The 16629-nt window shown below is 41.0% G+C and overlaps 1 long non-coding RNA gene across 1 annotated transcript in view; it reads left to right on the top strand.

The window, feature by feature from the left end:
• LOC141985880 (uncharacterized) overlaps positions 1-16629 on the top strand; it is a 175554-nt gene that overhangs the window by 137098 nt on the left and 21827 nt on the right. Inside the window, exon 3 of the long non-coding RNA XR_012639047.1 lies at positions 9899-10032. This is a non-coding gene — a long non-coding RNA (uncharacterized LOC141985880). The remainder of the gene's footprint in view (positions 1-9898; positions 10033-16629) is intronic.

The raw sequence follows: 16629 nt of genomic DNA, 5'->3' as shown, positions 1-16629 counted from the left end.
GAGGATCTCCAGTCACAGCCTATGATTCCATTGTACTAGGCACTGTTCAGACACAGAACAAAAAAGACAATCCTATCATCATCCAAATCAAAAGAATAATGATGCCTAAATATTTCAGTTAAATGTGATCATATTTGAGAACTTCTAAAGTAATTTAATAAATACATTTGTATCTGCCTATAATACTGAAATGTTTCTTTCTTTCCTATTTATCTGGGATTATTTTAACTTTAACAATATATTTATACAAAATTGCAGTGTATGACAGTAGTTGGAGATCTGAAGAATTCTACTCTATATTACAATAAAATTAAAGAGAAAATCAAATACTTTTAGAAGCTGTTGTTAAATTTCAAAAATAAATGTGATACATTTATAAGTACAAAAAAATCATGGAAGACATTGAGGTAAAAATCTAGCATAATCTATTCCCTTTATTTTCTCTAGTTTTCATAGATATTTGTTTGATCCTACAAACACAAGTTACTCACATTCATGTATCTCACTTGTATAGTCCAACTGAACACAGTAGAATGACTAGTATGAGGGAGTTATTTAATACAATTTGCGCTGGGATTTTGCATGTGTTTCAGTGATGAGGTCCCTGCTGCCCACTACTAGGAATTGGTTCACAGCTGTGTAATCGGCAAGGGCAAAGCCCAACCCACCAACCAGAATATGGCTTTGAACAAATCAGAAATTAAAGATGGAAAAGATATATTTTAAGATCTTGTTATTCATACTAGACCTGTGGGTTTGTTACATCATATTCTTGAGTAGTTTGTCCAATCAATTTTAAATGCTTCAGTATTTAGAGGTAGTTAAATTTCTCACCTTGATTAGTCAATCTCTAGTGTTTGGTATCTCTCTCATTTTTTGTTTTAACATAGAAACATTTTAGAAGTTATAGGGATCAGTGTAACAGCTGGCAACTGTTATGCTTTTAAAATCATGAACATAATTTATTTGGTGACCTGCCTGTGATGGAAGCAATAGTGTTGCAAAACACCATCTGCAGGGCTCCTACTGAAAGGCAAAAATGTTGGAACTTTCACCAACAGCAGCATGTAGCATCTCACACACGGGGATTTTTAACTGTAGACCAAAGCACCCTAATCTGAAGACATGGAACGTATTTGAGAACAGTTCGTTACATTTTAAAATTATGAACTTGTCTGGAGTAATCTTTATTTTTAATTTTCAGTAAAAAAAAAAATCAACGTAGTGTTGTCATTTTATCTTGTTATGTTGCAAATGTGGTGTAACCATGGTAACAGTATTTTGTTCAAAAACCCTGTACCATAGCTAAATAAAAGAAACGTACTCAAAGCAGCTGCTGAAGAACAGATATTCATTCCTGAACAAAAATAATTTTGTTTATATACACTCCAGCAACAAATGTACAAAAAGACAGAAACACCTGGTCAAAAACAGTACTATAGTTTACAAATTTTAAATTATAAAAATATAAACCATAGAGGCTTATATGAGGAACACCATAACCCATTCAAAATAAATAATGAATAGCTTCCTTATTCACTGCACACCTGTCCAAATTGCACCCTGAATGAAGCAGAAGTTCTATGCAAAAAATGTCATAATGTAATCAAAGATTGTATCACAATGCATACATACAGAGGATAGAGTTAAGGAAACCTTTCCAGACTTTTTAGTATTTTTAGTATTTCATTGTACAAATTTGGCAATCTAACGTCATTTTGCATGAAATATCTTCTGTTTTATTATTTTCTCTGTATAGCCCTGATTCAGCAAATTTCCTAAGCATACGTCTGTCTAATCATGAGTAGTCCCCTTGACCTCAACAAGATTACTCATGGGCCTAATGCAAAGCTCATTTAAATTAATGGAATCTTTCAACTCACTTCAGCTGGCTTTGGATCAGGCCCTTAAATACTGTACTTTACTATTTCTGTAAAATTGCCAGTAAAATTTTCTTTTGATTAAGACTACCTGAACTGGAAACTGTCAGCTGCAACAGTTACAGATGGGACAGCTGAGACAGACAGAACAACTTCTGACATGAAAAGCTTCCAAGTCAGAAATAGATAATAGATTGAGTACGAGGACTCAGATGTAGATTGTTTTGGTCTTCTCCATTTTGTTCTGTTACATCTGAAAAGGGCTATTCTGGGCCTGAGAAGAGTCATATCTTCTAAAAGGTACAAGCAGAGCTCATATTCTACTGGTACATGGGGGTATGGTGTACCAACACCTCTGTCACACCAACTTCTTGTTCTCTAGAAAATAAGCTTCAATTAAAATGGTAACTCCCCAGTAGTTACAGTTGCTGAGAGAGCCTTGAAAACAAGAACTGACTGTAACTGTTATAGTAATGCCTGCCAGAATTTGCAGAATCTTAAACAATAGTTCTGAAAGGTCTGAGGAGACCTGTTTAGTTCAGTAGAGGTTAATTCAGATACTCTATGCCAGAGGTGGGCCAACTACGGCCCGTGGGCCACATCCAGCCCCTGGGACTGTCCTGCCTGGCCCCTGAACTCCAGGCCAGGGAGGCTATCCCCCGGCCCCTCCTCCTCTATCCCCCATCCTCTGCATCTATGCCAGCATGTGGGCAGCATGGCTTACGCCCACCCACCTCCCAGACTTTCCAATAAGCTGCTCTCAGCGGCATGGTAAGGGGGGGGGGGGAGAGAGGGTTGGATAAGGGACAGGAGGTCCCAGGGGGCAGTTGGATGATTTGGAGGGGGGTCAGGAGACAGGGAGCAGGGGGGTTGGATAAGGGGTGGGGTGCTGGGGGGCAGTTAGGGACGGGGGTCCCGGGAGGGGGCGGTCAGGGGACAAGGAGTGTGGGGGGTTGGATGGGTCGGGGGTCCTGGGGGACTTTTCAGGGGATTGGGGGTGTGGATAGGGGGTGGGGCAGTCAGAGGACAGGGAGCAGGGGGGTTGGATAGGGCGTGGGGTCCCGGGGGGGCAGTTAGGGGTGGAGGGTCCCGGGAGGGGGTGGTCAAGGGACAAGGAGCAGTGGGGGTTGGATGGGTCAGGGGTTCTGAGGGGGGGAGTTGGGGTGGGACGTGGGAGGGGGTGGAGGACCAGGCTGTTTGTGGAGGCACAGCCTTCCCTATCTGGTCCTCCATACCGATTCACAACCTTGATGTGGCCCTCGGGCCAAAATGTTTGCCCACCCCTGCTGTATGCTAATACTTCAAATGACAAAATTATTAACAATTTCATTGCCCTTTAAAGTATAGCTGAAAGGAGAGGGAAGATCAAATTATGAAGATCTGCACAATCTACTGTGAACAAAAGCTCATTTTGACATGGATGATGGAGCTTAGGAGAGTATTGTCACTTTTTTATCATCCCCAATCAAAAAGGAGCCAAGCCCCAAGAATCTAGGAGAGCTGAGTGGGGCATTTGAGCCCCTCTGCACCAAGGAGGAGCTAAGTTCAAGAAGCCCAGTGGGGCATACAAGCCTCATTAGATGAAACCAAGCACAAGGAACCCAGCACAGCCTGTGAGTGTATTTTGATTCTGTTGAATTGGAGCTGAGACTGTGGAGGCTAGAGAGCTAGTGTGATCATATTTTGAAACATCTGCAGAAACTACTGAGAGTGGCCTCTCATACTGGCAGTCTGACCCAAGAACCCCTTACTGCCAACTGGCAAGGGGGCTACAGGAATATCCTGATTCTGGTGAGTATATTCTAGCTCACCAGAGAATGTCTTGTGAGGTGTCTAATGAAAGCCAGTGTCACATTGGTCCTTAATAACATTGTGAAGTGTATGTACAGGTGTTAGTAAAGAATTTGGTATTTATACATAAAATATGTTTTTTTTAAAATCTGTATCAAGGCAGAGGTGAAAAATAGGTTTTCCTCCAGACAGGATGTAAGAAATGTGTCTCTCTCTGGCAGGATTTAAATTAAGCATTGTAAGCTAACATGATAGAATCTCATTAACCTACAAAGTCAAATATTAATGAAGCGATACGAAGTCAACAGGGAAATGGCACACAGGAAAAACAAGCGCCCAGTGGTTATCCTGAGTATGGACAACTTTGGGAGGTATACGTAGCAGCAAAGAAGCCCTGCTCTTCATCGTTCACCTATGATGTAAATGGACAGCACATTTATATTAACGAAAATGGGATTTCATCCAGGGTTGGTTGAAAACGCTGAAAGCAATTTTGGATGAGATAAACTTCAAACAGGAGTTTAGCCTGACTGTTAAGTTTAGTCTCTAGAAAGCGTGTTATGATTTTGTTTGATATGTAACCATTTGTTTCCAGTTATCATAGATTCAAGTGACCATGAATATAAGAATACAATTCTTGTTTTCACTGTAAATATATCTCAGTGCTGTAGTTTAAAGCAAAGTGCTTGTCTTGAGCTGAATCTTACACTGTTCCTTTGGGGACAGCAGACCTGGTATTTCTGTGAGTAGCCAGTGTCAGGGGCTGGATGTCACTGGGCAGCGCTTCAGTGGGACTCAGGGACTGGGGTGCAGCTATTGTCAACCTGCAAGGCAAAGATAGAGCTAGCATAGCCCAGAGGAGAGTGCTTGAGATAGCTGACAGTCTGGTGGTGCAAGGGAGCTGACACTCAGCTAAGCACAAGTACGACTCCCTCATGCTGGTGGTAGGGGATAACAAGGTGACTCTCAGCTCCAGGTACACAGAGAACCATAAGAGCAGACCTTATATTTTTAGATGGAAGTAGGAAAAATGCCACTCCTCCTCCTCCCCCCAAACACACATACCTATCTAATTCCTGGGTACATGGAATGGTTTCAGAAACCTCAAGTATTGTGTACCACTCCATTTATTTCTGTGATATAGCCATCCCTGTTTCAAATGATGGACGTTTCCAAGAACCAAGCAAATAATTTCCAATGAGCAGTTCATTTAATAAATGTCACCTTTGTTTATTTCATTTGCAGAGTGAAGGCAAAGAGATTTAATCTTTTCAAATGTCTTCCCTGTTCAAAGATATTCACTAATTTCTTCAAGTACTTCTTGCCCTGTAAATCGTTGGAATTATGATTATCAAAAGTAAATGTATAATTTGCATTTAATGGTGTAACTTGCGTCAGCCACCCAGACAACTTAGGTTATAAATATTACAGTCAGGTACGCAATTTGCAGTGCGTTTGTTTTAAATTTAAATTGGTATTCAAGGATTTTTCCCACTGTTATTCACTCAGCTCTAAGTGTTTTCTTAATCCTGTCATTGAGTCAATTGAAGAGAAATCTTTTGTGTCCAGTACAGTTCTTCCTATGAATTGAGGTGTCACATGGGTGACAGACAGAAGTTAACCTACACGAGGGACCTCTTGTGAGTCCCAGTCCTGGAAAGGCATCATGAGAGAGTCTCTCTGTTGGACTCAGGAAGCTCTTAGGAAGGGCTACAGAGCACCAATGAAATAAGTTTTCAGGTTCCAATAGACAGTCAGGACTATAGCATGTATATTAGTGCTGCCAAGTCACAGAAAACAATTAGCAGGTAAGGAAATTCATGTTATTTGTTTTACTTCGGATTATAATGAAAGTTGAGAATTTTTAGGTCAGTGGGGAGCACAAGCTTAGTAGCACAGTCTCTTCTGGCCTTAATATCTAGGAATCTGAAGGTGGAAGTTTCTGCAGTTGTTATTTTTAATAATCTACGAGACTTTTGTGGCTAACAACGGCTGACCTGTCAATTTCTTGCCCCATGTTAGTATAGATCTGGAGCTTGATTAGTCCCTTTTATCAGCCCATTTTACAAAATCATATCTATTGCATGGATAGTGTCAGTGTATTAAATATGGTAATGTTTCTCTTAGGGCTTGGCAAACAATTTCCCTGTCATCATTCCCATATGTAGGAAGTCTATGGCAAAGTATTCCAAGGAAGAGAGAACCTTTTAGAATAGGGTACAGCCTTCATGGCTGCACAGAGGTAATTTCTTGTCAAACAGATTCCTAGGTCTAAAAAACAGGTTTCCTGTTTCCCACATAAATCATCACTTAGAAAATATACTTTTTGTCTGAACGTTTCCATTAGCACAACTAGACCTTAGAGTTAAAAAAAATTGCTAATGTTATTACTCTGTTGTGTATGTAAAAGAAATAAGCAAAACAGAGTAATTATGGTAGTACCCAGGGACAGATTGAGAATGGCATTCCCATTGTGCTAGGTACTGTATAAACACAGAGTATTCATAATCATAGAATTGTAGGGCTGGAAGGGACCTTGGAAGGTCATATAGGTCATCCCCCAGACACTAAGGCAGGACTAAGTAAACCTAAACAATCCCTGACTGGTGATCATCTAACCTGTTCTTAAAAACCTCCAGTGACAGGGATTCCACAACATCCTTTGGTAACCTCTTCCAGTATTTAACTATCCTTACAGCTAAAAAGTTTTCCCTAATATCTAATTTAATCTCCTTTGCTGCAGATTAAGTCAATTACTTCTTGTTCTACCTTCCCTGGACATAGAAAACAATTGATCACTATCCTCTTTAAAATAGCTCTTAGCATATTTGAATGCAGTTATCAGGTCCCCCCCCCTCAATCTTTTTTTCCTCAGGACTAAACATATCCACCTTTTTTTAAGCTTTCCTCATATGTCAGGTTTTCTATACCTTTATCATTTTTGTTGCTCTTCTCTAAAAACTCTTTAGTATGTCAACATCTTTCATGAAGTGCAGTGCCCAAAACTGGACTGTTGGGCATTTGAATTTTTTTCTTCCTAAGTGAAGTATTTTGCACTTGTCTTTATTGAATTTCATCTTGTTGATTTCAAAGAAACTCCCCAGTTTATCAAGGACATTTTGAATTCTAATCATGTCCTCCAAAGTGCTTGCAACCCCTCCCAGCTCAGTGTCATCTGCAAATTTTATAAGCATACTCTCCATTCCATTAGCCAAGTCATTAATAAAAATACTGAATTGTTACAGGATCTAAGACTGAACCCTTTGGGACCCGATGAGATGAACCCTCCCAGTTTGAGAGCAAACTGCTAACATATTATTACCATTATGGTGATTTGTATTGACATAGTGACTCAGAGCCCTAGTAATGGACACCATTGTGCTAGGCACTGTACAGACACCAGAACAAAGAAAGTCTCTGCCCTAAACAGTTTACAATTTAAACAGATGAGACAGACACAGGGTAGGGGAAAGGCCTATAACAACAAGGGGAACGGATGCCAGATGGGGAGAGGTGGTATATTTACCTTTGTTTCATGCTATATTAAAATTCATTGCAGACACAAAGCAAAACATGAAGAGTGGTACATTCCTCGACCCCTGCCACTCCCTTGTACTTTATATCTAAAATAGGAAAATATTAATTGCTTTGTCCTTTCTGTCACCAAAGTCTCATGTTAGTAACATTCCGTTCCTGTGTGTGTGATCTCTCAGGAAATCCAACTGACCATCAATTCAAGATCACAAAAAGCTGCTTGTTTTCAGCAACTGTTTCATCACTATTTCTTTTGTAAGGGGTGTCTAGTGCATATACCGGTTAGCTGCCTGCTTAAGCTGCCTCTGGGTAGCACAGCACATTTTATCTGACAGTGATTGTAACTAATTTCTTGAAGAATCACAAAATCATTTCATACCTTGTCTACTGCATGATATCATCCTCTCGCTCATCTCAAAATAGAATGATCAAATATTCCCTGTGTGATCTATGCCAGCGGTCGGCAACCTTTCAGAAGTGGTGTGCCGAGTCTTCATTTATTCACTCTAATTTAAGGTTTTGCATGCCAGTAATACATTTTAACGTTTTTAGAAGGTCTCTTTCTTAAAGTCTTTAATATATAACTAAACTATTGTTGTATGTAAAGTAAATACGGTTTTTAAAATGTTTAAGAAGCTTCATTTAAAATTAAATTAAAATGCAGAGCCCACCGGACCGGTGACCAGGACCCGGGCAATGAAAGTGCCCCTGAAAATCAGCTTGCGTACCGCCTTTGGCACGCGTGCCATAGGTTGCCTACCCCTGCTCTATGCTATATTTTCTTTGCTCCCAGTTTTAGATTGTTAAATTACTCTAGCACCAAAGCAATTCTTTACCGAGGGGGGGGGGAAATCCCTTTTTGACGCTTCAAACTCCATTTTCCTAGCTTGTCCAATGCGAAGTTCAAATAATATGCCCATCTTTAAGAGCCTTTGTTCATTATCAAAAGCACATAACACTTGCCTGAATTCTGCCTTCACTTTCAATGGGGAAACTATATTCTTCTTCACTTTCTGGCCTAAACTCCTGTGTAGCATTTAGAAATGAGCAAACTACGTGTGGCAAAACATTAATTCCATGAACTTACATCTTTCCTATGAATGTGAATTAGCTGTGAACAATCATCGGTTTTTACAAGTATGTAATTCTAAATTATCTGATAATTTGCGCACATGTCTCAGACTATAGGGTGCTCACACAGTATTAGTTGTGACTATTGATTCGACTAGTCTCTGTTTGTAATTCTTTATTCAATTGTTCGCCTAAATTACACAGTATTGTTTCTGTCCCCTGACTGGCTGACTCCCAAGTTGACAAAGATTTCAGGATAGCCACACAACCACTTCTGCAAACAAACACTCACATGAGTATCCATGTGCAAATATTCACACAAATATTGTTTCTTTCCAGAAATATTTTTGCATACAATTTTAATGGAAAGCAAATGTGCTTTATATTTGAAGACATATCTGAATATTTTGCAGCATTCACCTAGCTCTAGTAGAACTTTGCTAATTTTCACTAGTTCAGTCAACACAAGACATTTCTCCTCCCCAGGAGCGTGGGCGGGGGGAGCGGCCACTCCTCCACTGAGCACAAGTGGTGCCTTTTTATGCCTTTTTAATTTATAGGCGCCTTTTTTACTCCGGGTCTTCGGTGGCGGGGGCCTTCACACGCTCCGGGTTTGGCGTCATTTCGGCGGCGGGGGCCTTCAGTGCCGCCGAGGACCTGGAGCGCCGCCCGGTGAGTACAAGCAGGTGGCACCTTTTTTTATGTCTGCTCCCCCTGTTTGCTTGACCTAGCTACGCCACTGCTCCTCCCCAGGTATTTTTAATAGGATAAATATGTCAAATTGCAAATTACCCTTTTTTCAGAATCCCCAGAAAAGCTCAGTTTTGAAAGGCATTTCTATGTGAACAGAACTGTAGCTTGACAGGTAATTTAGTCCTTCTATTAAAACCATTTCTGAATTCTGAATATTTAGAAAGATATATTTGGCTAAGGTGTACAGTACATTTCTAGAATTTAGGGAAGGAAGGTGATGATTCATAGTCAACTTTATTCATAGTGACTTAATTGTAAGTTAAAGAACCATCTTGCTCTATTCAAAACAAGTATGGTTTTAGTCTTTCCATCAGACAGCAAGTAACCTTTTAGATCAACAATTAAATAGAAACACTCTTTCAGGAATTGATGGGGGTGTAATTTAGTTTTTAAAATGAAAACACCATATATATAAAATCACAGATATGCACTCTGGCTGCATTTGAAATGATATTGTGCAACATAAAATTCACCTTTGTGAAATCAGGCACTTTACTAAGTTAGTTATGTATGATCAGATCAAGACCTATCAATTAATTTGCCACTGTTGCTCCTTATTGTGTATTAGCAATTGGTCAGGGGTCCTCAAACAGGTAGCTGTCAGCTTCCACCCCAAACCCCGCTTTGTCTCCAGCATTTATAATGGTGTTAAATATATAAAAAAGTGTTTTTAATTTATAAGGGGGGAGGGTGTCACACTCAGAGGCTTGCTATGTGAAAGGGGTCACTAGTACAGAAGTCTGAGAACCACTGCAATAGTGCCATTATCCATGTAGCCACAAACCTACTGTGCTTTGATTTAATTGCTTGGGTTATAGTCTACAGGAAGTGGTATCTCTAGATATAACACCACATTATTTGCTCCTCAGTTAGCACTCCAGTACGTATTCTGGAAGAGGATATTCTAAGAACAGCTTAAAGTGGATGGAGTGAGATTTATGAATAAAGGTGTTGAGAGCTGGTATCCAAATATCGGAAACACGAGTGGGCTTCATGCTTTTGTGTAAGTACCTGTGGCATCTTTCCTTTCTGGTTTTATCACACATTAAATATATTCCCCCTGTATTGGTTTGACTGCTTATATTTCTTATGCCCATGCTAGTCCTTAGAGAACACTGGCATTTTAAAGACTGCCAGCCAAATTAATGCTTACAAGGACATGTATTTGGTGGGGGTGGAGGCTTCTATTTCTGAAAATCTGCATCCACGCAGATTAAATTCTTCAAAGATCAAGTTAATGGGGCCATGTTTCTATGTTTAAGGTTAATAAATCATTCATTAGCATCTTAGAAGCTATAACAAGATATGTGCGTGTGCATAAAAGGGACTTGTATTACTGAATTAATTTATCTTGGAAATGTTTCTCTGCCATTACTGGAAACCTTGCAAACATATTCTTATTGAAGTTTTATGTTAACATGTCCCAAGGGAAGTGTGGTGAATTTTCTTATAATCTCTAATCCTGTTTATCTGCTACCTTTCTATAAACTTTAATCACTAGCTACATCTGAACTGGCAAAAATCAGACCCATAAGTTCTCCACCACAGGAAGATGTAATATCATGTATCTAACTCTACGTAGAGTTAATCAAATAATACTGGTAAAAGTACCTGACCACTAGCTACCCTGGTGTTTTCAGGCACACTAGGCGGGGAGCTGCCCAAGATAGCCAATAGGAGATGCTGATGAGAGGTATCTCTCAAGCCCCATTCCTCTCGCAGAGTTAAGTGCTGAGTCTGGGCTGGATAGGAAGGAGCCTATCTCTACTTGCAGTCCACAGTCAAGAACGCCTCTCCCAGAGTCAGAAAGCTTAGGCATCTAAGTTATTTCTTGTGGGGTGGAGTGAGGTATGTAGTTAGAGCACTACCTGGCATAGGGGAGATAAAGGTCCAATTCCCTTCTCTGCCTGTAGATAAATAAAGAAAATTGGGTCAGAGAGTGAGAATGACTCCACAGCCTGTTGCTCAGTACTCCCCCTCTGTACTAGTCGATAATCCTGACTAAGGTATTTATCAATTTATAAAACCCAAACTGTCCTCTGATATTATAGACGACATTCTTTTTGAATTGAATGGCACTTGAGCTGTATAGGATTTTGATCTGTGTACTTTAGTAAATTTAATTTATTCTTCTGTCCCCATTTCTTGCTTTCCACCAGCGCTGTTAAATGGGAAGATCCTTTTCTCTTTCTACTTAACTTGCATACATGGTATATCATTTCATTAACATGCATTTGTACATAAGGCCATTAGAATACATGGTGCTTTACAGCCATTCATGAAGGCAGTTAATGCATTTGTTGACACCCTTCCATGAATTTCTGATCCTGTCACAAGTTGGGAAAGAAAGTCAAACTACTGACATAGGGCTGAAATTATATTTCTTTTGACAGACCTAATCCTTGCCTTCTTTCACAGCAGAATCAGTTTTCTGATCACATACTTATTATGAGCTATTCTCATTTGTAGTGTTGTTTATTCCAGATGGCAACTTTATGCAGAGGCTCCTAGGAGATACATATCTTAGCATGTGCTTCTTTTTACAGTCACACATTTTTGCTAGTGTACTGTGCTTCTGGGCTTTCCCTATGTGTTAACCTCCCCACTCTCTCACTCTAACTTGTACCACATGCAGAATATAGCTTAACATACTTGGAGAGGTTAAAAAAAAACCTGCTGCAGTCAACTACATGGCAGATTTCATTCTAATTGTACACAGTGACCAAAATGGTCTACTGGATTTTCCTGTTTGACTCAGAATATTTATCTGTACTTTCTTCCATCCACTTATTTGCTGCTTTGTTTTTTCTCTTGGTTTCTGTATCTGATAATTTTCTTCGAGCCAGAGATAATATTAGAATGTATAGGTTGTAACTGGAAATTCCCCCCTTCCAAGCCCAAAAATCCCTTTAATTTAACTGAGGCACTCTGTAAACATACATGCTTTTACAGAGGGCTCCAGGGACGCTCAAATTCTTCAATAAAATCAGAGTTGATAAAATTGATAGAATGTACAATCAGCTGGAAGGACAGTAGCATAATTGTGAATTAGCTTATTTAAAGAGGAAATTGTGAAATTAATATAAATCCATTCATTCAAATACATTTTATTAAAGAGTAATATATTAATGTAATCAAAATCTAATTGCTAACATTATACAACTAAGATATGACATTCATGGCACTATTTGTTTCTTAGCTACCTTAGTAAGAAAAAAAGCTTCACAAAACTTGTCACTTACTTTCTAGCACTGGGCAACATTTCTCAATACCATCAACTGCTTCTCAATCTGCTAGTCATTGCTAGAAGCTTCTCTTAGTCTTCATTATTTGTAATGTTTCCAAGACCACACGCTGTCTCTCAGGACTGCGGCTAAAACCTCACTGTTAATCCTATCTTAATAATCTAGATAGGTCCATCATGCAGGATGTGATCATTGGTCCGATGAATCAAATATATTACCCTCAATATTGGCTATTACCAGATGCTACAGAAGAAGGTGCAGGAAACGGCATAAATAGAAAATTATATACTCAAACCTATTTGTCTGTAGGATCTAACTACCTTTTCCCTCTGCTACCTTTTTAAGTAATCTAGCACTGAAATTAAGGCCATTAAGTAAAAAAAAAAAAAAAAAAAAAAAAAAGCCAACTTTTATCAACAAAACAGTGGAGGGGGACACATTGCAATGCTCCTCCCGCTGATTTAACTCTCCTGCTATGCAGACATAATAAAACCACCTGGACAAGAGGCATGGAGCTTTTTTGCGAAATTGGAGACAGTTTAGCTATTTAGGGTGTCCCCCCCGACTCCTTTGGCTAGGAGCTCCAAAGAAAGAAATTAGACCATAATTTGTAATAGGTGTTTTATAAATTTCCTTATGATTAGCTTTATTTTTACATACAAAACTTTTCAACACTATGAAGAAATCTGCTGGACTTTAGTAATGAGATTTATTATATTTTCTATTTAGTCTCTCATATGATTTTTAGCTTTGAAAACTGTGTGGATAAAGGATACAATTATAATTCTCGTTGATTATATCATAGTCATACTTACTCATAGGGGAGCAGTGGGGCCAAAAAGTTAACTGGCTTTAAAACTGACCTTGATAAGTTTATGGAGGAATGGTCTGATGAGACTGCTGACAATGGTATGTAGCTGATCTCCAACTGTTAGTAGCAAATATCCCCAGTGGCTGGTGATAGGACACTAGGTGGGGAGGGCTCTGAGTTACTACAGAGAAATCTTTCCTGGTGTCTGGCTGTTGGGTCTTGCCCGCATACTTATGTTCTAACTGATCACCATATTTGGGGTCAGGAAGGAATTTTCCCTGGGTCAGACTGGCAGAGACCCTGGGGCTTTTTCACCTTCCTTGCAGCATGAGGCACAGATCACTTGTAGGTTTAAACTAGTGTAACTGGTAGATTTGCTGTAACTTGAAGTCTGTAAAACATGATTTAGTTACTTCAGTAATTCAGGCAGAGGTTTTGTGTCTATTACAGGAGTGGGTGGTTGAGGTTCTGTGGCCTGCAATGTGCAGGAGGTCAGACTAGATGATGACAGTGGTCCCTTCTGGCCTTAAAGTCTATACCATATTTAACTACTCACAGCATCTCTGAGGCATATTAACTGAATTCAAGTTAGCCCCTTATGGAGATGTTTGGCTCTTGTGTCAATGGGTATGTCATTTTAAACCTAACCAGGGAGATACCACCACAATGAAAAATTGACTGTATCATAGCGGTTCAGGTTGTCACATGTGCTGAAACGACACTGAACAGGGTCTCAAAGAGAGCTCTGTATTAGACAAGGGATTCTAATTTTTTTTAAAAAATCACTCCTTTGGCAGTGACAACCTCTCCCCCACAAAAAAACTATATAGCCACCATTTCAGTTGGATACAAATATCCAAATATTTGACCACTCAGTGGGGAGTGCTGCTTAAAAATGGATGGCACAATATGGTTCATTCTGTGAGCTTCTTTCTCTGGCTCTGCAGCAGTAAATAACTAACAAATTGTATGAAATGCCATATCCAGGGCTATTCAAGAGAAACAAAATGAAGATCAAACAAAACCAAAACAAAGTCTTGCTCCTGTTTGTTAAATTTAAGCTATACAAACAAATTCCACGCTTGCCAAACTGAAAGCAATAAACTTGATAGGGGAAACATTACAGTATGTTACAATGGAGGCATAATAAGTGAGAGACTTAAACCCTGCTTCAGTGAAGTAGGGTTTAACATATTTCAACATTGACAAAGCCTTCTGGAAGACACAGGCAACCTAAGATGATCAATGCACTCAACTGATCATTCAGCCTGCCCCATATTGTCTGGTTAAAGTTAGGGTCACAGAGATGCTCTTCAGTTCTGTTACTGAGCCAGTTTCAGAAGTCTTTTGATCTCCCTCTGGAGTCCATGGAAAAATCCACATTGCTCAAACACAACTTTAAAGGGACATCAACTGAAACTAAAGCAGTTTTTAAAATTGAGTTATAAGCAGTTTTACTACATTTATCCAGGAGCCCCTTGCCAATTGCTGGGATTTTACAATCACACTGACCTACTTTTTGAAGTGTTTTGCTCTCTCCTGCTAGTGTGACTCACAAATCACAAGAGGAAACTGACTAACTCTTTTTTGGTTGCAGTGTTGGTGTAGCCATATTGGTTCCAAGGTATGAGACACACAAGGTGGATGAGGTCACATATTTTATTGGAACATCTTCTGTTGATGAAAAAGACAAACTTTTAAGCTCCACCGAGCTCTTCTTCAGCTCTGACAAATGTAATCAGACTCTGACCCTGTAAAATAAAAAAAAAAATACCTCACCCACCTTGTCAAACTCATTATACACAGGAAACCATACAGCCTTGCAAAATGTGTCTAAATTTACCAACCTATGCACAAATTCCATCTCCCAGAGAAGGACAGCCAGTCCGTGCAGCTCACTGAGCCTGGTCCCTCAGCATGTGTAGAACCCAGTACTTCCTTCTTCCTTCCACCTCTTAAAAGGCTGGGAGAGATTCTATGTACTGAGAGACAGCCGTGAAAGAGTTGCTCATGCACACTTTACAGCAGCTCCTCTGGTTCCCAGCACTGCCTGCACCCAGGGAAGGCGGTGGGTTGAAGAAACTCCCAGGCCATAGAAGACCTTTATGAATGCTATAAAAAAAAATCAAATAAATACTGAATACTGAAAAATAAATACTATCACATAACATTCCCACCAGAGAACACCACCCCCACATTGCCAGTGACACATAGCCAAAGGCAGCTCAGTGGTAAGCTATTACAAACAGCAACTTATTAGAGCTCACAGTGCTAATATTGCACTGCACATTTAAGATTCCTAAGGAGAAATAACACCAGCCTCAAAATCATGAACAATGGGAAATTAAAAATTAATCCCACAGAAACACTGGCATCAAACACAGGTAAGATTGTCAGAGCAATGGCCGCGGTTGAATAGGGCTGGTTTGCTAGGGGAATGGAGGGTATGCATTTTTTTAGAGTGTCAGTTGTGCTTGCATGAGAAAGTGAGGATGTAGGTATATGGCTTTATTCTGCTCTTCCTGGTTTAAATATGGCATGATTTTCCATTTAGCAACTGCTTTTTACATTGTTGTTTTGTACTTGTATACAGGCCCCGCCAACAGCAATTGTGGGCCCCGCGACAGAACAGTCAGTGGGCCCCCACGCACGCACAAGCCGCCCCAGCGCAGAAGTGGTCCACTGGATATTTGGGCGGTGCTGTGCCTGTGCTGGCACGTGCCCAGCGAGCTGCCAGCTGCGCTGCTGGGTGCGCTCTTCTGGCATGGCCAGGGCTTCCACATGCCCACCCAGCAGGGTTGCCAACTGTCTAATTGTGCAAACCCAAAGACTCTTGCCCTGCTCCCTGCTCTGTCCCTTCCCTGAGGCCACGCCTCTGTCCCACCCCTTCTCCAAGACCCCCCTCCCCCGTCGCTCACTCTCCCCCCCGCCCCACTCACTCTCACCACACTGGGGCAGGGGGTTGGGGTCTGGGAAGAGGTGCGGGGGTGCAGGCTCTGGGAGGGAGTGTGGGTACAGGAGGGGGTGTGGGGTGCCGGCTCTGGGAGGGAGTTTGTGTGCAGGCTGCGGGCTCTAGGTTGGAGCAGGGGGTTGTGGTGCAGGAGGGGGCCAGGGGGCCAGTTCTTACCTCGGGTGGCTCCCGAAAGGGACCGGCCCACCCCTCTGGCAGTGGCTTCTAGGCGGGGGACCCAAGGGGTCTCCGTGGGCCGCTGCCTGCAGGTACCACCCCCACAGCTCCCATTGGCCACAGTTCCCATTGGCCAATGGGAGCTGCAAAGTCAGTACTCGGGGTGGGGGCAGTGTGCAGAAACCCCCTGTCCCGTCCTCCCCAGGGGCTGTAGGGCCATTACGGCTGCTTCTGGGAGTGACATGGAGTGAGGGCGGGCAGGAAGCCTGCCTTAGCCCTGCTGTGCTGCCGGCAGTGGTGGCCGGGGGCCCCCAGGCCCTTTAAAGTCGCCTGGGCCCCTGGGCAATTGTCCCCACTGTCGGCAGGCCTGCTTGTATATATTTAACATCTGCAAAAGGTATATACTTACATAGCTAT

Source organism: Natator depressus, chromosome 4, assembly GCF_965152275.1.
Source record: "Natator depressus isolate rNatDep1 chromosome 4, rNatDep2.hap1, whole genome shotgun sequence".
Lineage (NCBI taxonomy): Eukaryota > Metazoa > Chordata > Testudines > Cheloniidae > Natator > Natator depressus.
Note: the sequence above shows the minus strand (reverse complement) of the source record. Positions and strands in the feature narration are given on the sequence as shown.